The sequence below is a fragment of the Clarias gariepinus genome, chromosome 18 (genome assembly GCF_024256425.1).
Source record: "Clarias gariepinus isolate MV-2021 ecotype Netherlands chromosome 18, CGAR_prim_01v2, whole genome shotgun sequence".
In the NCBI taxonomy this organism is placed as follows: domain Eukaryota; kingdom Metazoa; phylum Chordata; class Actinopteri; order Siluriformes; family Clariidae; genus Clarias; species Clarias gariepinus.
In genome coordinates, this window is record NC_071117.1 from 22,134,914 (window position 1) to 22,158,402 (window position 23,489).

Below are 23,489 nucleotides of genomic sequence, written 5' to 3' on the forward strand. Positions count from 1 at the left end.
CTTTAGCAACACAGCAACACAGCCCCCCTATTTTCGAGGTGCTCCCATGTCAAGGCTACAACTACCAAAAAGGGAGGACGAATGTCATCACGTGCTTCCTCCAAGCCATATGATGCCACCAACCACATCTTTTCAAACCGTCGGCTCATACGCCATTGTTAGCGACATAACACATTCGGAGGACAGCACTATTCGCTTCTTATACTTGTATGTGCTCATACACACCTGTGATTGGCTGTAGAAGAGTGATTGATGTGAAAGCACTAAGCACCTCCTATGCCTCCCCTCTAAAAGAGCTTGACTAATTAGCTCTTTCTAGGCCCCCCGGTGCGAGAGGCTGCAGCATTACACACGATTCGAACTTGCAATCTCAGAATGATAGGACAGGCACTTTAAGCTTTTGAAGCCTCAACCCTATCAAAAGCTCATGGACTGTGCTTAAAAGTCAGGATCATGCACATTTAAACGAACACTACCAATTCTACCTAAAGGAAGTGGTCCAACATACAGCAAGAGTTCTGGTAGAAAGTTGCTGGTGGCTTATAAAGCAGCTGCTAAAGGTTAAACTTGCTAAGGGACATTCAATCAAATATTAAGTGTGCTTCATGTATATTTTTAACCCTGCATAAATAAGTTAAACCCAAGGTTAATATCAGAAAATCTGAAATAAATTTAACCTTGTGCTCCAAATTCTTGGTGATTTCCTATAGCAAAGCTGTATGTTGTACATATAAATAGACAATATATATTTTTGTTGACAATAAATTGACAAAAAAATCATGCCTTTTAAATAAAGAAGATGTTGAACTACAGCTTCTGTATTACTTTTAGTACAACAAACAAATGAAAAAGGAAAGCAAGCTGTAATTAAATCTAACATATTGAAGTACATAGTTAAATATCATTTTCATTTAAAAAATAAATAAGTGCCCTTTGGGGTAAACACGCTATAAGTGCGCTTTTAATAAACACAAAACATGATGGCCTTATAGGGTGCACTGCATGGAAGAAAACAACTATGAAGTACACTTTCAATAATGATAATGAGATACCGTATCCTGTGTGATGTCCTACAGTAACAATGTAATAATAATGTAAACTGGCCGTTACGATAAAACTCGAGGTAGGTTGAATTTAGGAATTTAGGTAGGTTGACCAGTATAAAATTTCAGTACCAATTACAGATGCTTTGTTCAGATGAAGATTATTTGTTTGTTCAGCTGAAGATCGGTGTTCCTGCCTAAACTGTACTGACCTGAAGACTTTAGGTCAGTACAGTTTAGGCAGCAACTCCGATCCTAGTACATTTTGGGAAGTCAGTCACCTAACAAGGACTTTTTGCAATGAAAACTAATTTTATGGATTGAATAAGATTAAGGATGCATTAAAAATAGTATGAGGCCTCAACATTGTTTTCTACTGATTGGGCCAACTGAACATCTCTGACAGCCTGGGTCTGATTTGATCTCTATATCTGCTGAAGCACACAGAACACACAGGTACGGTTAGAATTTGGCCAACTGGTGAAGCTGGTATATTGCTGTGGGAAATGTTTTCTTGGTACGCATTGGGCCTGTTATTACCAAATAGTGATCATGTTAATGCCACAGCCTATTTAAATAGTATTACTGACCATGTGCATCACTTTTTTTGCCATAATTTACCTCAAATTTACTTCTCATGGCTACTTCCAGCATGATAATGCATCACTCCAAAAAAAGTAAGAGTTGCCTTTACTGTTTTTTTAAATGTGACAATGAGTTTAGTTTTTAGGGGCCTCCCCATCAGAATCCAACAGAATACGTTAGGGATGTGGTAGAATGTGAGGGTTCACAGACTGAAGAGAGACCTTTTCTCTTTCAAAAAGAACTGTTTTGCATAAAACTTACATTATTCTTCTGAAGAATCTGTAGCACTCTGTTGACATTATTGAGTGAGTGCACACGGGTAAAACCACGCTCTTTGGCCTGCAAATAAAGCACATTTATAAAGAGTAAACACAAACTATACCATCACACATGTGAAGCAAAACATAGCAAACATGGCAAAACTCTGTAGAGAATGCATTTACATACCTTCTATTTTCATACCTACTATTAGAATAACGGCTAAATTGCCTAACAGTGGTTTAACATCTTAAACAAAATGATCTTTTGTGAAACTTTTCTCGTTATAAACTTTTGTGCCCTTTCCTGCCTCTCTCCGCTCAAATATAAATGAGGACAAAAATCTTTACACACTTAGGATAAAGATCTCAGCGTCCAGATTCCCATACATTTTTTTTTTGAATAAAAATAAACAAATTGAATCAAAATATTAGAAGTCATTTTAAAACAATCTGCTTTCATGAGGAATGTGCAATGATTTCTCATTGAGTATAAATATTAGTAGCCTTGGAATATTATTTGCTTTTGACCTCAATTGTAGGTATTTGTTTGTTCGCCACATTTATTCCCTTTATACTGTATCATCAGACCTATTAGTGGCTCAGTGGGCTTCTGGACTGCCATGCTGAAGGCCAAGGGGTTGCGACCCAGCCAGTATTCCACACCTAGCCACTGGTGTTGCAGGACATCTCTGCCACAAAAGCAGATAAAAATGGGGGGAGGGCATCTGCCATAAAGCCATGTGTCAAATCAAATTTGTGGATCAGATGACCCACTGTGGCATCCCCTAATGGGAGCAGACGGAAAACAACATGTTTTATTACAAGCCCTGTCAATTTTGCATATGAGCTTCAGAATGTAACACTGGAGCACTCTAGCCATTACCTGAAAATACATCAAACGAAAATAAAAGACAAGTCAATAGACATATAAATCTAATACACCAATACACTGTCAGTTAGTGTCCCTGCATGATGGGATTTTCCTTAAAAAAAAGGGGGGGGGCAGTGCAATTATTTACTTAACACAAAAGATTAAGGCAGAAGGAAAAAAAACATGTGGGCAATACTAAGTACTCCCTTACAGCTTTTACAGGATTTCAGAGGGTAAGTTGGCTGTGGTTAATCATTAGCAAAAGTAATCTTCAGCAGGTGAGCAGACCTCTATAAAAAGAAGAAGAAGTTTTGGCAGTTTCCCTGTCTGGATCATTCTGGTGTGTGTTAACACAATGCCAAGAGGGTAAGACGATAGCAATGGTCTTGGAGAAGCAATTGCTGCTGCACATCAATCTGGAAAGGTTTATAAAATAATTTCCCAACAATCTGGAATTCAACATTTGTCAGTGAAATTGTTATGCACAAATAAAATGAGTTTAAGACCAATTGCCAATTGACTTGACAATCTTCCAGGAGAGGATGTCCTGGCACATTCACCACAAACTAGGGCTGCTCGATTATGGAAAAAAAAATCATAACCACGATTATTTTGGTCATGATTGAAATCACGATTATGTTACACGATTACTTTTTAACTTTGGAAATATGTTGCATTTATTGAACAGAACAGTGAATTCTCCTTAAAACTCCTTAAGACAGATAAAACAGATAAAGGCAAACAAGATCAACAATGTAGTGCACTTCCACAATCTTTTGAAAACAAGTAATAAATAAAATATAAATATTAAATAAAATAATTAATAAATTATAAATAATAAATTATTATTAATAGTGTCGAGATGGCAAAGCATAACGCTTGTCCAGAGTATTTATCATTTTCCTGAATCCTTCGTTCTCAACCGTACTAATAGAGCACATGTCTTTAGCTGAATGTAACGGCATCTGTTATTTTTTGTGCCTTTCTGAGCTGGATGGATACGGAGCTGCACTGACTGTGTTGCCGAGGATGTTGTGGGGGTTGTTTGTCGTTCTTTCGGTTTTTTTATTAGTTGGTCATATGTCGGTCTATGTTTAAATTTTAAATGGTTAAAAAGATTTGTGATGTTACCAACCGGTCCCGACACAACCGTAGCAAATCTTGCACCTAATATGTTTTTGATCCACGTCCGCTTCTTCAAATCCAAACTGTTCCCAAACAACAGAATTGCTTCTACCTCTTTTGTTGACCAAAGACTTCTGTGGCTGCTCTTTTTCTACCATCTTCACTCGTGCTGATTTTTAAACGCGATCAGATACCACATACGCGACTTCTTCGCTGACGGTATAGAGTGAGAGAGTTCGGCCTTCTGGAAGGGCGAAAGTGCGGATGCGCGCGCGCGTTAAAACACAGGTCAAAAAAACTTTTAAAAAAGTGAATAATCGTTTTTTTTTTCCCCGATTACACCATTTTTGTGATCTTTGAGACCCGAAATCAAAATTAAAATTCGAATTCGATTAATTGCACAGCCCTACCCCCAAACCATACAATGCTCAGAAAAATACACCAAAAAACAGCAAAAGCTAAATCACATGAAACCACAAGACTTCTTGAACAATGTCCTATAAATAGATGAGAACAAAGGGGAGTTGTTTGACCAATTGAAATGATGTGACAGGACCTTAACAGAGCTGGAAAAAAGCTGGACTGGAAAAAACACAGTGGACCAACACCAGCAGATGACACGTCACCCCAAATCATTAACAACTGCAATGTTTTCTGTAGAATTTTCTGACATAAAATATATTTAGAATAAAGGATTTTCACTTTAAATTAAATTATGAAAAAAAAAATTTTTCCCACAATATTCTAAACGTTTGAGAGCCCTGTAATACAGCTCATTTTCCTACTCAGTAAGCAAAAGAACAATGGTAAAATGCCCAATAAGAAAACTGCAATGAAAGCTTATTTCATCTTAACATCTGAAGGCTTAGTGGGTACACTGCTCAAAATCCAGTTCTCCTTCAAATACAAGCACACTACAATGAAACCTTTTTAAATATCACATTCTCTACAGAAGCAACAGAATCTCTAATAAAAATGCAACAATGTTATTACACCTGCTTGTATCTCTCTTTAAATAAAAAAATGCAAGAAATTTTAATTTCCCTGACTCTTCTAAAATTTGTTCTGGACAGTGTTTATTGCTTCCATCCAATTGGACTCAAATAATCCCCGAAAGGGTTAAATCAACACTGAGCATTTTACTGCATAGTAATAACGAGTCAAAATAGAAATAGATTTAATAATCTTCTTGTTGGTTAATTGTATATTATAATAAGAACTCCATATATCCACCCATCTATGAATTTTTGTTTTCCAACTAGGGACCGTGGAGGCCAATAGTTACCATTAACATTATTTATTCCCATTAAGACATCTGCTCAGCATCCACTTGCGCATACAGACCCTATGGGCAATTTGGAAATGCCAATTACTATAGTCTAAACTGTATGTCTTTGGACTGTCGGAGGTGACCAGAGCACGCAGACGAAACCCACCAAGCATGGAAAGAAACATGCAAACTCCTTCCACACAGACCCGAGGCAGGAATCAAACCCTTGAGGAGCAAGGCAACAGTGCTAACCACTATACTACCAAAGGTTGCATAACCCAACATTAAATTTGGGGATGTCCAAGGGGCTTACATATACATGGAGAATACAGTAGAAAATACAAAAGAGAACCTGTGAACCTGTTGTTTATTTTCTCTGTGAAAATATGCTATATGACAACTTTTATCAAATATACTTACCAATTCATTCCCAGTCAAGCCTTCCAAAAGCTCCAGAAGGCGATGGCCATCACACAGATCTGTAAAGAGGTCATTAATAGGAGTTCTTCCTGCCTGAAGGATAAACACAAAGCAAGGTATAAAATTACATCATATAATCTGGAGCCACTCGCATTTCTGTATATTTTGCTTCCAAAGAGCCAGACTTTCATTTTTTTTTTTTTTTTTCTTTGTCTTGAGGAATAGTTATCCAGGCTTGCTGAAGGACATTTTTTGCATCTCAGTTTCAGTCTACTCTATTTACCTGAGCAATTTCAGAGAAATGTTTTTTTGTTTGTTAAGCCACACAGTGATATGAAACACTCACTCACTCATCTTCTACACCACTTTATTCTGTATTTAGGGTCGTGGGGGCCTAGAGCCTATCACCAAAGGCCTAGAGCATGAGGTGGGGTACACCCTGGACAGGGTGCCAATCCATCGCAGGACACACACATTCACACACTCCCAAACTCATTCGCACACTATGGGCAATTTGGGAACAACAATTAGCCTAACCTGCAGGTCATCGGACTGTGGGAGGAAACCTAAGTACCTGGAGGAAACCCACTAAGCACGGAGAGAACATGCAAAGTCCATGCACACAGAGGCGGGAATGGAGCCTGGCTTATATGAATCATTCAAGCAAACTACAACTAACTTGAGACGTGAACCAGTAAGAAACAGGTGCAGATGATGACAGATGATCAGGCAGGTGATTAGTATATTAGTGATGCTGACTGCATACCACCTATCGGAGTCATGTGACAAATAAACAAACGACTTGGACCAGAAGACTCATGAGCTTATTTATGTTTCCTGTGCATAACCTACGGAGGTTTTTGCGATGCTTTGCGCGTGCGTGACCAGTGGAAAATTAACGAATCACTCTCCCAGACTCGTTCTTCTGAGTCATGTTAAAGATTTGTTCAAAAAGAAAGAATCGTTCATGAATGACCCATCACTACTGATTATCTTACATGAGATAAAAATGGTCACTACACAAGCGCCAATGACCCCCGGGAAAGTTACCCAGCCAACATTCAGTATAGTCACTTTAATAAAAACACCTATGCTCATTTACACAGAGTGACTTCCATGCAGTTACTGTGACATGGCTGGTAAGGCTAGACAAGAGATTTTGAATATTTCAGTAAGTGCACTCAACTGTCTCTAGTGTTTACTCAGAACAGTGGAAAACAGCATTGTGTGTGCACAGGGTGAGACGGCTAAAACACCTTGTTGATAAGAGATCAGTGGAGAATCACTGGTCTGGACTAAAAGGTCTGGACTAGAAGGAATTCTACAGTAACTACTCTTTAAAACCATTGTGAGCAGATAAGCATCGTAGAAAGCTCAACACTTTAACCGAGGATGAGCTACAGCTGCAGAAGAGCTCACATCAGTTTTTGCTCCGTTTATCCAAACACATAACTCTGAGGACTCACCAAAAGAGGACAGCTGAAGACTGGAAAAAGACCAGGTGATTACTTTCTTAACTTTCTAGTTAGGGTGAGCCTGTGCGAATGAAGCTCAACCTCAGATACTTTTCGGTCCTGTGCTCCAGGTTATTGTAGCCCACCCACCTTAAAGTTTGAAGTTTTGTGCATGAGGATAAGAAATAATTTTTAGCTGCTTTTTCCTTCCGGCGGGTCAATCTAATCTGACCATTTCCCTCTGACCTGTCTTATCTACAAGCCATCTCCACCCACAAAAAAAAGTTATTCACTTTTTTTTTTCACTTCTGTGTAAACTCTACAGAGTGTTGCGTTGCAAAGACCAAAAAGATTTCAATGAAATTTCGAGGAGCCTCTGTTATTTAAACCAGCCCTTCTGGTATCAACGTCAAAGTCATAGCAATAACACTTTTCCCCATTTTAATGTTTAATGTGAATAATAACTGAAGCTCTTGACATATATCTGCATGTTTTTTGATGTTTTGTGATTCTGCACATTACATACATGCATGTCCTTTTAGTCCAGTAAGAGTATTTCAACACTTGACATGGGAAACTGGGATTTGATTCCATGATGGGAAAACTCTATGGCCTCCACAGGGCCCCACAAGTTAGTGGTAGAACAAGGTGGGTTGAATCAAGAAGGGCATCAAGTGAAAGAGCTTTATATTAAAACATAATTTTTTATTTTTTATATTAAAACTTTCTAATAACTTCTGGGAATGGTCTTTCCTCACCTGGATAACAGGCAATGGTAGTGGTTATTTAGGTTTAGTCAAAGTTTGAGCTCACATTTTCCTATATAACAGATCCAAGTGTTGCAGGTGAGGTACACAGTCAAAGCAATTTTAACAGGACCTGGAACCGAACATACTGCAGCATTCTACCTAAATTGACTGGCACAATAAGGTTTACTATACACTGGGGTTTATTTACTAGGACATGTGTTTACAAAATGTGTGGCGATTAAGGAAATACGTCAGTACAACAGGCAGTACAACTTGGTGGAGATCCTTCCTGTGTCTTTTTATCCTGGGGGTTCAGTGTCAATAGTGAGGTTCCAATCAGCTCTGTCACAGAGGGATTGATACCTGCAGATCGTAGTGATCAGTGCTCTTAGCTGCTCATCAGCCTCTGATCTAATCTGGGCTGTCAGCCTCTTGAGGATAGCTGTCCCAGATTGTATGCAGACTGCCAACAGTACATGTGGGTTGGAAAAGGCTAAAGGAAGAATATGTGGGCTGCTGAAATCAAAGTTGAACGTTGTAGTGGTTACGTAGAAAAAAATTCCTAGAAGTGGCTACAGGCATATAGCTCACGCAAGCGAGACTTTGTGGCAACTGGTGACGAAAGGTCCACACATGGGTAGCTGTCCACATACTTTTGCACATGTTGTGCATATGAAAGTTACATATTTGCAGGATTTAGGATTATAAACAACAAATATTATTTTGTAACAAACCTCACTGATGCAATAAGGGTCGGGGAAGCTTGTGCACCGGTCTTTGGAGAGGTCAGTAAATGCATTTATGTTTGTCCGTTTATCTGAATTGTTAAATTAATGTTTCTATATATTTTTTGTATTATTAAATACTCATCTAATATTAGAAGTATCTACACGAATCTATATACTGTACCACCATCTTTCAAAATATATTAAAAGATTCATTTATTTAATCCGATCCTTTAAAAGGTTTATGATAGTTGAATCAATTTTGGTTGTCTTTCTTTTTAAAAATATCTAATACATACAAGTATTAAAAATAAACAAAGTTCTTATATAATGTTTCCTTATATCTAAATTAATAAATGTATGTAATTAGTAAAATAATTAATGATTAAATGAGTAAACAGATACATAAAACCATCTTACCTTAATAAGCTGTGAATTTATCCATTTTGTGAAGGTTTTCTTTTGTATGTCTTCTCTTTCATCTGTAATTAAATGAAAATCCTAAAATTAGCTGTTTCTTAAATGCAATTAAATGGGTCTTATAAATTACAATTAGTAAAAGGATGCATTTTCTAATTAACTATTAATTGCATAAATAAAGAAACAAAGCCATAACTAACAAGCTGAAAGATCTGAGAGTTTATGTTGCCTAAAATATCAGCTTTATTATGGTCATGTTGCTTTGGCACAGGGTCAGTCATTATATAATGATCCTGAAGACGTGAAGGTTACACTTAAAAGCTAAACAGTGGTGATGTGCTCAGTTTAAACTCAACTTTTCAAATAAAAATCTGTGAAACACTCAATCCTGGGCTTCTACTGTTTCTTTACTGTTTTCAGTGTGACCTTTGGATGACTCAAATGTTTTTCCTGCTGATTACAACTTGGGCTGATTAGGACTTTGTGGTAGCTGTGCATGTAGTTTACTACTACTATTACTAAATGAATTATCATGTAATTATCATATTTTGAAATAAGTAACATCTAGTACCTGAAAATAAAAATGTACTTAAATAAATACAACAGCTTTATATGAAATACAGAGGGACCCAAAAATGTACAGACACTTCACAATGAAAAATATACACCTCTCTTCTCAAAGTCACATGACAGCATCAACAATGGTACAACTTCTGACATCATAAGAGGAAACATTGCTGCCACATTGCTTCTGGAACCTAAAGTTCATAAATCAAAACGCTTCTAAATAAAATTTTCCCATAAAAAATAATAAAATTATTATTCCATAACCCCCCCAAAAAATACCTAATGATACAAAATGTAAAGTAAAAAAAATAAATAAATTAACCTGCACTTTACCTTCAAAAAAACTAAAAATAAATCCAGACAGTTAAGTGTTTCCGTTAGTGTTTGTGTGTGTGTGTGTGTGTGTGTATGTGTTTGTGCGACTTTCCCTTTTCTTGTCTTACACAGTATCCCTTCCTCCTCTCTTATTTGAAAGGAGGGGGAGGAACTACTGTTCGGGACGACTTTCACACACACTAACAAAAACACCGCCTCATCGGAAAAATTAACAAGAAACATCTCTGACAGTCAAGTGTGCGCACAAAAACTAATGGACTCACTGCTGTAAAGTAAAAATAAAACAAGTTAACCTGCATTTTACCATTAAAATAAAATTGCAACAGAGCAGTGTCTACGTTAGTGTGTATGAAGGCAAGAGGAGGAGGGGTGTCTGTGAAGGGGCACGGTGTCCAATGATGCGCACACATAAGGGAAACAGTGCATGCTGACAAAGAAAGAGTGGGAGAAAGAAAATGGATCTTTAACCTCTCTAATGAAATTTTCTTTTGCTTTACAATGCGCGCAAACAAGTGTGTTATTTTAAACAGTAAACGCATGCTGTGCACACACATACAAATACAAAATAAAAGAAGTTTTACACAGTAAAGGCTTTTTATATACAGTGAGGTCAATAAGTATTTGATCACCCTGTGATTTAGTACATTTTGGGCAAAAACCTCCTTCCCTCAGTCAGAGCATTAAAGATGGGTCGTGGCTGGGTCTTCCAACATGACAATGACCCAAAGCACACAGCCAGGAAAACCAAGGAGTGGCTCTGTAAGAAGCATATGGACTATTTAAAAGCAAAATAACAGGTCTTTGAGGGTCAGAAATCAGGCTGATAAGCAAGTAATCAAATACTTATTTGACACAGTAATTCACAAATAGATTGGTAAATAAATCATACAATGTGATTTCCGGATTTTTCCTTTTTAGATTCTGTCTCTCACAGTGGAAATGCACCTATGCTGAAAATTGTAAACCCCTCCATGATTTCTAAGTAAGAGAATTAGCAAAATCACAGGGTGATCAAATACTTATTGACCTCACTATATATATACTGAACAAAAATATAAACGCAACACTTTTGTTTTTGCTCCAATTTTTTATGAGATGAACTCAAAGATCTGAAACATTTTCTACATACACAAAATTACCATATCTCTCAAATATTGTTCACAAATCTGTCAAAATCTGTGATAGTGAGCACTTCTCCTTTGCCGAGATAATCCATCCCACCTCACAGGTGTGCCATATTAAGATGCTGATTAGACAGCATGATTATTGCACAGGTGTGCCTTAGACTGGCCACCTGTAAAAGGCCACTTTGAAAGGTTCAGTTGAATCACACAGCACAATGCCACAGATGTCGCAAGTTTTGAGGGAGCGTGCAATTGGCATGCTTACAGCAGGACTGTCCACCAGAGCTGTTGCTCGTGAATTTAATGTTAATTTCTCTACCATAAGCCATCTCCAAAGGTGTTTCAGAGGATTTGGCAGTACATCCAACCAGCCTCACAACCGCAGACGACGTGTAACCACACCAGCCCAGGACCTCCACATCCAGCATGTTCACCTCCATGATCGTCTGAGACCAGCCACTCAGACAGCTGCTGAAACAATCGGAGTGCATAACCAAAGAATTTCTGCACAAACTGTCAGAAACAGTCTCAGGGAAGCTTATCTGCATGCTCGTCGTCCTCATTGGGGTCTCGACTTGACTCCAGTTCTTCATCGTAACAGATTTTGACAGATTTGTGAACAATATTTGAGAGATATGGTTATTTTGTTTATGTAGAAAATGTTTCAGATCTTTGAGTTCATCTCATTAAAAATGGGAGCAAAAACAAAAGTGTTGCATTTATATTTTTGTTCAGTATATATATAGTGAGGTCAATAAGTATTTATATAGTACATGCCAAAAGTTATGTTATGTACGTAACAAAAAAAAGGTGAAATAACTGAAAACATGTTTTATATTCTAGTTTCTTTAAAATAGCCACCTGATTACTGCTTTGAACACTCTTGGCATTCTCTCGATGAGCTTCAAGAGGTAGTCACCTAAAATGGTTTTCCAACAGTCTTGAAGGAGTTTCCAAAGGTGTTTAGTACTTGTTGGCCCCTTTGCCTTAACTCTGCGGTCCAGCTTACCCCAAACCATCTCGATTGGGTTTAGGTCCGGTGACTGTGGCCAGGTCATCTGCCGCAGCACTCCATCACTCTCCTTCTTGGTCAAATAGCCCTTACACAGCCTGGAGGTGTGTTTGGGGTCATTGTCCTGTTGAAAAATAAATGATCGTCCAACCAAACGCAAACTGGATGGGATGGCATGTTGCTGCAGGATGCTGTGGTAGCCATGCTGGGTCAGTGTGCCTTCAATTTTTTTAATAAATCCCCAACAGCGTCACCAGCAAAACACCCCCACACCATCACACCTCCTCCTCCATGCTTCACAGTGGAAACCAGGCATGTGGAATCCATCCGTTTACCTTTTGTGCGTCTCACAAAGACACAGCGGTTTGGACTCATCAGACCAAAGCACAGATTTTTACTCTAATGTCCATTCCTTGTGTTTCTTGGCCCAAATAAATCAACTCTGCTTGTTGCCTCTCCTTAGCAGTGGTTTCCTGGCAGCTATTTGACCATAAAGGCCTGATTCTCCTCTTAACAGTTGTTCTAGAGATGGGTCTGCTGCTAGAACTCTGTGTGGCATTTATCTGGTCTCTGATCTGAGCTGCTGATAACCTGCGATTTCTGAGGCTGGTGACTCGGATGAAGTCATCTTCAGAAGCAGAGGTTACTCTTGGTCTTCCTTTCCTGGGTCGGTCCTCATGTGTGCAAGTTTCGATGTAGCGCTTGATGGTTTTTGCAACTCTACTTGGAGACACAATTGAAGTTTTTGCAATTTTCCGGACTGACTGACCTTCATTTCTTAAAGTAAGTTTGCCCCCTGTTTTTTTTAGTTAGCTGATTGCCATATTATGACTATGGTTATTGCCATAATATGAATTTTAACATTAGTCCAATAGGGCTGTGGGCTGTGTAGTAACCTACCGACTTCTGCACAACACAACTAGTGGTCCCAACCCCATTGATAAAGCAAGAAATTCCACTAATTAACCCTGATAAGGCACACCTGTGAACTAAAACCATTTAGGTGACTACCTCTTGAAGCTCATCGAGAGAATGCCAAGAGTGTGCAAAGCAGTAATCAGAGCAAAGGGTGGCTATTTTACAGAAAGGTGAATACATGATTTCACCTTTTTTGTTACGTACATAACAGATGTGTTCATTCATAGTTTTGATGCCTTCAGTGAGAATCTACCAATGTAAATGGTCATGAAAATTAGGAAAACAAATTGAATGAGAAGGTGTGTCCAAACTTTTGGCCTATATATATATATGCTACAAAGCTATGACGAAAGTAAAAGAGTTTGTAGAAACTGCAATGTATACAACATTACAAGAGGAGGAGACATTAAACATCAGGACAGAATGAATAGATCTGGTGGCAAATTGAACCTGAACCTGAAGTGTTTTTAACATTTACTCATGTGTATGGTTTATATAATGAAACAATACAAGGCTTTCAGTCGGAAGCAGTGATTTTACATCAGGTCGTGTGATTGGGAAGCCGGAAACATGAGGAGCGACAGACAGAACAGCGAGCTGCTATTGATCAGATGTGAGAGACGGCTGGAGAGTCTGCGCCACAATCTCACCATCTCACTGCGCTCCTGTGTGTGTGTGTGTGTGTGTACAGTATGTGTGCGCGCGCGCCAAATCCGCCTTCACACTAATAGGATTGTAGGGTAATGAGGCTGAGCCGAACCTAATGGATAAAAAACAATGGCGAGATCTAAACAGTCCTGGTTACTTTATTACACTGAACACAAACACTCACAAACACACACACACACGCAGAGGAAAAAAACAGCAATTCATCTCTCCGGTGTGGAGAGAGAGAGAGAGAGAGAGAGCGCGCGCGCACTCTGAGATTCAGGACTGAGAATCGAAGTAACTTTGTGTCAATTATGAACGTAAACAGCGTAGAATCCAGTCGAAATGCGTACAAACAATTAACTATTTACATCTATATTTTAACCAGGAATGACTGCATTATTAAATTAAAACACACTCACACACATTCCTCAGATGATGAAACACAACATGATCCAGGAGATGAGATGGTAAACGGATTACACGGTCTCATCGAGGGCTGTATTGATCAGCTGTGTCTATAACTATCCCCCTGTGCATCAAACCCTGATAATCCAGTCTCACATCATGCCATCACACACACACACACACACACACACAGTGTTACCTGGACTGAAACATCATCGCCGCTCCGCTCATTATTCCGCCGCGATTGTGCATGCTGATCGCTCTCACAGCCACACACACACACATACACACACCTCACTCGACCGCAGTTTATTCTCACTGCCCCTCTCACTCAGGTTACGGTACATTCACAGTGCAGCCAAGCGGATCGTCGAGGCTGATGGTTCAGGGGGCGTGTCGCTGAAAAACAAGCAGGTTTATCTGTCCAGAGCGAAGTGCATGCTGAGGCAGATCTGTAGCCCGGGTGAGACTCAGGATAAACACTCCAGCCGCAGATATTATACTCTAATAATCTCATTTTAAATGTGCATATTTCATTCTAATTGTAACACGTTTTAAAGCAATGTTTATCTCTCCTGCACAAAAAAAAGGTCTGCCCAGTTACCTCCAGTTACTGACAAAACACTTCCAGTTCTACTCTAACTGGTCACTATATTTACCAGCTGGTACATTACATTATTCATGAATCTTCACAATACAATTGGCAACATGGTGGGTGGCGTAGTGGTTACTGTCACCTGGCCCTTTCAGGGTCTGGATTTGATTCCCATCTCAGGCTCTGTGTATGTTCCCCCCGAGCTTGGTGGGTTTCCTCCAGGTACTCTAATTTCTTCCCATAGTCCAAAGACATTTACTAAGGTCCTACCATGATTGTAACAGCAGAACAATTCAGGCATTTCTCTCCACATAAGCTACTCAGGCGCTTGTTTAGTCCCTTGTTATTTTAAGACTGGACTACTGCATCTCACTCCTATATCCGTCTGTGCAACATTCGTCCTCTACATCAGCATGGCTTGTTTTCAACCTTCTTAAGTTCTCCCACATCACACCACTTCTCTATTGCGTGCACTGGCTACCTATAACTGCCTGTACCAAATTCAATACACTAATGCTTACCTACAAATCTACAAATGGCCCAGGACTCATTTACTTCATCACGCCACATGCCCTCCAATCCTCCAGCACTGCTCAACCAGTCCCACCATCTCTCAGAGATTGTAAAAGACTTTAGCATCTAAAATGTTTTCTGTGCTGGCACCTAGGTGGTTGAATGAAATTCCTCTAGATTCCCATACAGCCGAGTCCCTGGTAATCTTTAATTGTAACCTAGTAACCAGTGTAAGGATCTATTACCGATTACAGAAACTTCGAACGCTTTTACAAATCTCCCTGAATAAGAGCAATGGATTGGCACCCTGTCTAGTGTGTACCCCGTCTTGTGCCCAAAGTCTCCTGGGGGAGGGGGCAGGCCCCCACCTGAATGAATGAATAAAATGATGCATAAAATACTGTGTAAAAGTTGTAACACATGAGACAGAAAAGTTTTAGAACAGCACAATGTTTAATACAAGCACTGTGTGTGCATCAGGTGAATACAAGGCCTTAGAAAACCATTCTGTTACTATTCACCCTGGTCTTACAGAATGTTTCCCACACATTTTTGTTGTTTCCCCTGCTCAGAACACTCCTGGGTTAACTACCCAGTTCGTTTATGGCCCTACCAGAGTTGAATTTGGATGTGTTAAAGTGTAGACATATTTTTGATCCTTCCCAGCCCTATAGTGGAGCAAATGCAAAGAAATGGCTTTTGAAGTGATGCTGCAGGAGATCAAGTGTAATAAAATGATCTCTAAGGTGCCCCAACAATAAAGCAAACATGATAAAGTGCCCTTTAAAGTACTTTGATAGTGCTTTATAATCATTCTACCCCAGAAAAAAAACAGATCAAGAGAATAATTGAAACCACCTTGCCATGATGTTCATGTTCATGATGAGTATATGCAAACTTATTGATTTGCTCATGACCAGTGTCACAGTCAAGTGGGTTTTCAATGACATGGACTGAAAGGCTGCTGTCCAAGAAGAAACCCCTTCTCCAAATTCACACCTTCGAGCTCAACTAAAGATTGCTGATCATGAGAAAAGGTGAGACAAGGTGAGTATGTTTTCAGGATTAAACTTGAGCATTTAACTGTACTAACTGGACACTACCACCTGCTTAAAAATGGGGTCTGTACCATGAAAACCAATACACTTAAATAATCACTACCAGTTTTGCCAAAATTGGCAATTACCAATGTTGCCAGTAACTTGTTGATTGCTACCAATTTAATGGAAAAATTTGCAAAGACACAGTCAAGCAAATATCAAGTGTGCAGATTTTAACTCACTATTTTGATATCAGATACCCTGCGATCCAAATGCAAGGATATTTGATCGATATAGTGAAGAATCTATTCAATCATTACAACCACTCACTCACTCACTCACTCATCTTCTATACCGCTTTATCCTGTATTCAGGGTCGCAGGGACCTGGAGACTATCTCAGGAGACTTAGGGCACGATGCAGGGTACATTCTGGGCAGGGTGCCAATCCATCTCAGGGCACACACATACACACACTCACATACCGATTGTAAACTAGTGTACCCAGAGGAAACCCACCAAGCACGGGGAGAACATGCAAACTCCATGCACACAGAGACGGGAATGGAGCCTGGCCGGGAATTCATTACAATCACACCAGTTTAAAAAGAAATCATTGCAAGCCCAGTATTACCATCACATTCATGTTCACAATTAGACCTTGACATCAAGTTCAAAAGTCAAAGTGGTTTCCTTCTGACCACAGCTGTGTTTGACAATCTGGAATGAAATACCTTTATGGGTGACTTTTCATTCAAAGAAACTGTGACGGTGCCCTTTTCACTAGCCCCATAGGCAAGAAGAGAATGCCTTTTAAAAGAAGAAGATGTGATGCAGTGACATGTGGGTTACCATAGTAATATGCTGAGCTACAGGTTCTGTATGGATTTTAGTAAAAAACAAAAGGTGACTTAAAGTCTATCCCAGAGAACACAGGGCACAAGATGGGTTCCAACCAATTACAGTGCACACACACACACACACACACACACACACACACACACACACACACACATAACCAATTATACGCTACAGGTGATTTGGAAATGCCAGTCAGACTACACAGCATGTCTCTGAACTGTAGAAGGAAATGCAGACGAAATGCACCATGCTTGGGTTGAATATGCAAAATCTGATTAAGTCTTTAAATTGCTAAAATGTGTTATTATACACATAAGTAGTTGGATACAGATTAATTCCCATTATAACAAAAATCCCATCATTTCAGGAGAATGTACACACATTTGGACAGTAGACTGCCTAACACAATCCACAAAAGGTCATCTTGAAACCATAAACTTTTTGATGAGTTATTGCACTTTCATATTCTGGATGGTTATAGATTTCCTATATTTCCCAGTACAGTTTGTCCAATGGCACTTTTGTGTGCAAGGAATTTCTGAAAAAGGTCAGTCAGTGATAGACCTAACACCTGACCTAAACATTTCCTTAAAAAAAATAATAATAATTTACATATAATTAACAATCTCTGTAATATGGCTCTGAAGTTTGACCTTTAACATGGGTGAGTCAAAAAAATCCTCTCACTTCTATCTTTATAAAAATCTATTTCATCATTTTAGTGCTGTGAGTTGCAATACAGGCAATATAGTTACTCAATCTCATTCACCGATAAGTAAGTGTGGGTGAGTAACTATATACAGTAAATTACAGTAACACTTACATACTGTACAATATCAAGATTTTATTTTGAGCTTTATTTAATTTTAAGTGCTTTTAAGTGGTTCGTGTATAGGCATGTATTCAGTTGTCATTTGAAAACACCCCATGACATCACTGTTCAGTCTGGCATGAGAAAGTTCATTCCATACCAGTATAGAGAAGAGTCTTGATCCGTGTCCTACTTTTATCTTTAAGGAGAAAGAAGTGACTAAGGGCTGCAATGTACTTTGTCATGTTTTTCATTCCATCTTTATATATAATTGGGGTCATGGGAGGGCTATTGACTCTTTTACAGTTGGATCCTTTGTTTTTTTTTTATTTTTTATCAGAGTCAGAATCCATGCTGACAGAACAGCTCTTCTCTCCTTGGCCAGGATCATTACTTATGGATGTTCGACCTTCTTTAAAATCTTCATACCATTCAAATGCTTTACTGCGGAGTCTTATTATCATAATGTGCCCGAAATGTTCTGTAAATTCGGTTTTATGCCTTCAGTCTCGGACATTCCTGTGCAAGGCCCAGTTTCACTTGAACGCCCTTCATGTGTACAGTACATGATTATGTGCTTTTCTTCTTACAGAAGGCTGTACATAAATGATCCATTTCCAATGTATCACATGATTTTTTTTACTGGATTTACTTCCAGTAGATTAGCTTAGGAGGTGAGTCATGAGGAATCTGCTCTCTTTTTGGGAATGTCACTGTGAAAATCTTGGTTAGGGGCCAGGGTCATGTGTTTCTTCCTGGATATGATGAGCCAAGCTACATATTGGCAGCAGCCAGTAAGCCAGTAATTGTATACCACATTACTGAAATCTTCAGATGACTGAGATTAGAGTATAGACATATGGTTTGAGAACCTCTGCTTTAATTATAGGACAACTGGTCTTACTCTATTTTTAATAAACGTTATGCAGTATGTTGCACAGATTGACAGTGCAATGACTAACATCACCAAGGCAGCAAGCTTCATCAAGGGGAAAAAAGAGATTTAATAATCCTAGGGCACTATACCCTCATATAGCAGGCAATAGTTTTTAGCTTTTCATTACATGATTTGTGAATGTTTTATTTAACTGCAAGACAACTGAAAAAAAGCTTTGCAAATCACTTAAACAATTTATTTACTGATTAATAAAATCCACGTTAAAATGTGCAGTTTATTAGTGGTGTATTAAATGTAAAGTGTATTTCTTCTCCATGAATGTACACTAGAGGAGAAAGAAAGTTGTGGTCACTATGGGTCTTTCTGTAAATATACATTTTCATCTATATATAGTGTAAGGGCCATATTTCATTCTTGTGATTTGTTGTTATGTTTATCTTATTTCAGTTTATTAGTTAAGCATTAAGCATTAAGTATCATAAATATAATTTGTATTGTGACATCACTTCATGGGTTGTTCTGTGACATCATCCCACAGTTATGCAGTTCCATGTCTATCACGCACGTCAGTTGTAAGTTGTTGTTAAGACACGGAAGGATACAGAAAGGTGTGGAGCACACAAGCTTTTGACCGTGAGACAGTAAGCTAAAAGGAATACAGTAAAATAAGTTGTTGTAACTGTAATCTATCGAAGCTACAGAACACAGCAAGCGACTTGTCGTGACTACAGTGGATTTATGCAAGAAACTGTAACAACCGTTGTTTTTGATGTTGAAAATAAACAAGAGACAAAGAAATCAACGAAACGTCTGATGTCGTCAGTGACACTGTGTAACTAAAGACACGCGTCAGAACTTGTGAATAACATGCACCTTCATATAGTATGAAGCATAATGGATTATACAGAAATCATTACCCTGTTTCTATGCACACATAATTAAACATTTTCTAAAATTAAAATCCCCCAAATTTTACTAATGTTGTTCACAATTACTGGTTGCTCCTAATATGAAGCTCTGCACGATTTCTTTCCTTCTGCTCCATTTAGTAAAGGACACATCATATCCATGAAAAAACACATCCGACTCTTGCCCTGTAACTGAAAAAAATACGGGATTCCTGAAGTTATCCCTTACCTTCTAATCAGGATTAAAAACTATTAGTTGTTCAATTACATACAGATATCCCAAATATCCTGTAATAACTCTTTCTATGATCAAGCAATCTGAACCAAAAAACATACATACCTACAAACGTTACACGGACACCCAGTGGGCGAGGTGGAGACGTTAAACACAGACACCGGCTATTCATACAATGAATTCACCCGGCAACTCACCTTTGAACACCCAGTGGGCGAGGTGGAGACCAACACCAAACTCTACCACCTGCGGCAGGGAGGATCATCCGTGAGCCAGTACACCGCCGAATTCCGCACCCTCACAGTACAGACCACCTGGGGGGATGCTGCGCTCCGGACATCTTTCTACAAGGGGCTGGCTTCACAAATTAAATACGGGCTCGCCGGACAAGAGCTTCCCGCCACACTGGAAGGACTGATCCACCTCACTCTACATATTGATCAGCGCCTTCTCTCTTGCCCAAAGCCGGCCTCAAGGACCCTGCCGCCCGCACCCACCTTCTCCTACCCCACACCACGACCACCTGCGGTTCTCCACCTCCTGCCGTGGTTGACAACAGAGCCGGGAAACCCATGCAATTAGCACGCGCCTCGCTGACCGTAGCCGAACGTGCACGCTGGTTACAGATGGGCATTATTTTTTAAACAATATAATTTCCACCTATCATATTGCCCGGGGTCGAAGAACACCAGGGCTGACGCCCTATCACACCAGCATGAGGAAGACCTTCCCCGGGCAGACCCCGTGCCTCTCATTCCATCATCACGAATCATCACACCCCTTCACTGGGACTTGGAAACGAGGGTCCGCCAGGCACAGGCTGCGGAGGCCGAACCGACAGGCGTGCCGCCTGGACGACTCTACGTCCCACAATGTCTAAGAATGGAGGTTCTCCAATGGGGCCACTCATCTACCATCGCTGGACATCCTGGGACCAGACGAACCCTATCATTCATCAGACGGGCTTATGGTGGCCCTCCATGAGAAAAGACATTACTGAGTTTGTCCAGGCATGCCCAGTGTGCGCCAGGGCCAAAGACACAAATCAACGAACACCTAGGGAACTACAACCACTCCCTGTTCCTCGACGGCCCTGGACACACAAGGATTGTTCTAGAGGTGAAGAGAGTATCAGATAGGGTGATGAGTCTGAAGCTGGAAATTAAAGGGATAATGTTCAATGTTGTTAGTGGTTATGCCCCACAGGTAGGATGTGAGTTAAAAGAGAAGGAGAAATTCTGGAGTGAGTTAGATGAAGTGATGCAGAGCATCCCCAGAGGTGAAAGAGTGGTGATTGGTGCAGACTTCAATGGACATGTTGGGGAGGGGAACAGAGGTGATGAAAATGTGATGGGCAGGTTTGGTCTTTAGGACAGGAATGTAGAAGGACAGATGGTGGTGGACTTTGCAAAGAGGATGGAAATGGCAGTAGTAAATACTTTCTTCCAGAAGAGGCAGGAACATAGGGTGACATATAAGAGTGGAGGCAGAAGCACTCAGGTCGACTACATCTTGTGTCAACGTTGTAATCTGAAAGAGATCAGTGACTGCAAAGTGTTGGTAGGGGAGAGTGTAGCCAGACAACACAGAATGGTGGTGTGTAAAATAACCCTGGTGGTGAGGAAGGCGAAGAGGACAAAGGCAGAGCAGAGGACAAAGTGGTGGAAGCTGAGAAAGGAAGAATGTTGTGAAGTCTTTAGGGAGGAGTTGAGACAGGCTATGGGTGGTCAGGAGGGGCTTTCAGTTGACTGGACAACTACAGCCAATGTGATCAGGGAGACAGGTAGGAGGGTACTTGGTGTATTATCAGGTAAGGGGAAAGTGGACAAGGAGACTTGGTGGTGGAATGAGGAAGTCCAGGAGTGTATACAGGGAAAGAGGCTAGCTAAGAAGAAGTGGGACACTGAGAGGACTGAAGAGAGTAGACAGGAGTATAGGGAGATGCAGAGTAAGGTGAAGGTAGAGGTGGCAAAGGCCAAACAAAGAGCATATGAGGACTTGTATGCTAGGCTAGATAGTAAGGAGGGAGAGGTGGATATGTACAGGTTGGCAAGGCAGAGAGATAGAGATGGGAAGGATGTGCAGCAGGTTAGAGTGATTAAAGATAGAGATGGAAATGTACTGACAAATGCCAGGAGGGTGATGGGAAGATGGAATGAGTACTTTAAGGAGTTGATGAATGAGAAAAACGAAAGAGAACAAAGAGTAGAAGAGGTGACTGTTGTGGAACAGGAAGTAGCAAATATTAGTAGAAGTGAGGTGAGAAGGGCGTTGAAGAGGATGAAGAGTGGAAAGGCTGTTGGTCCTGATGACATACCTGTGGAGGTATGGAAGTGCTTAGGAGAGGTGGCAGTAGAGTTTCTGACAAGTTTGTTTAACAAGATCTTGGAGAGTGAGAGGATTCCAGAGGAATGGAGAAGAAGTGTATTGGTGCCAATTTTTAAGAACAAGGGAGATGTGCAAAGCTGTGGCAATTATAGAGGTATAAAGCTAATGAGCCAGACAATGAAGCTGTGGAAAAGAGTAGTGGAAGCTAGGTTAAGGGCAGAGGTGAGCATTTGTGAGCAGCAATATGGTTTTATGCCTAGAAAGAGTACATCAGATGCAGTATTTGCTTTGAGGATGCTGGCGGAGAAGTACAGAAATGGTAACAGGGAGTTGCATTGTGTCTTTTTAGATTTAGAGAAAGCATATGACAGGGTGCCAAGAGAGGAGCTGTGGTATTGTATGAGAAGGTCTGGAGTGGCAGAGAAGTATGTTAGAGTAGTGCAGGACATGTATGAGAGCTGTAGGACAGTGGTAAGATGTGCTGTAGGTGTGACAGAAGAGTTCAAGGTGGAGGTGGGTCTGCATCAAGGATCGGCTCTAAGCCCCTTTTTGTTTGCTCTGGTGATACACAGGATGACAGATGAGGTAAGACAGGAGTCCCCATGGACTATGATGTTTGCAGATGACATTGTGCTCTGTAGCGAGAGCAGGGAACAGGTGAAGGAAAATTTGGAGAGGTGGAGGTATGCTCTGGAAAGCAGAGGAATGAAGGTTAGCCGCAGCAAGACAGAATACATGTGTGTAAATGAGAGGGACCCAGGAGGATCGGTGAGGCTACAGGGAGCAAAGATAAAGAAGGTGCAGGATTTTAAGTACTTAGGATCAACGGTCCAGAGCAACGGAGAGTGTTCAAAGGAGGTGAAGAGGCGGGTACAGGCAGGTTGGAATGGGTGGAGAAAAGTGTCAGGTGTGTTGTGCGATAAAAGAGTATCAGCGAGAATGAAAGGAAAGGTGTACAGGACAGTGGTGAGACCAGCAATGCTCTACGGCTTAGAGACAGTGGCACTGAAGAAAAGACAGGAGGCAGAGTTGGAGGTAGCAGAGCTGAAGATGTTGAGGTTCTCCTTGGGAGTGACAAGGATGGATAGGATTAAGAATGAGTTCATCAGAGGGACAACCCACGTTAGATGTTTTGGAGATAAAGTCAGAGAGGCCAGATTGAGGTGGTTTGGACATGTTCAGAGGAGAGATTGTGAATATATTGGTAGAAGGATGCTGAGGTTGGAACTGCCAGGCAGGAGGTCTAGAGGAAGACCAAAGAGGAGATTTATGGATGCAGTGAGAGAGGACATGAAGTTAGTTGGTGTGAGAGAAGAGGATGCAGAGGATAGGATTAGATGGAGGCAAATGATTCGCTGTGGCGACC

General features: G+C 40.2%; 1 protein-coding gene and 1 pseudogene across 3 annotated transcripts in view; both read right to left on the reverse strand.

Annotated features, from left to right (window-relative positions):
- Nucleotides 1-23,489, reverse strand: part of dmd (dystrophin) — a 201,531-nt gene that overhangs the window by 174,492 nt on the left and 3,550 nt on the right. For all 3 annotated transcript variants that reach the window (XR_008355731.1, XM_053477075.1, XM_053477074.1), the window contains exons 2-4: nucleotides 8,923-8,984; nucleotides 5,575-5,667; nucleotides 1,890-1,967 (exon numbers count right to left, since the gene is read on the reverse strand). The gene's annotated coding sequence lies outside the window, so the exon portion shown is untranslated. The remainder of the gene's footprint in view (nucleotides 1-1,889; nucleotides 1,968-5,574; nucleotides 5,668-8,922; nucleotides 8,985-23,489) is intronic.
- LOC128506342 (uncharacterized) lies at nucleotides 1,469-20,705 on the reverse strand (annotated as a pseudogene).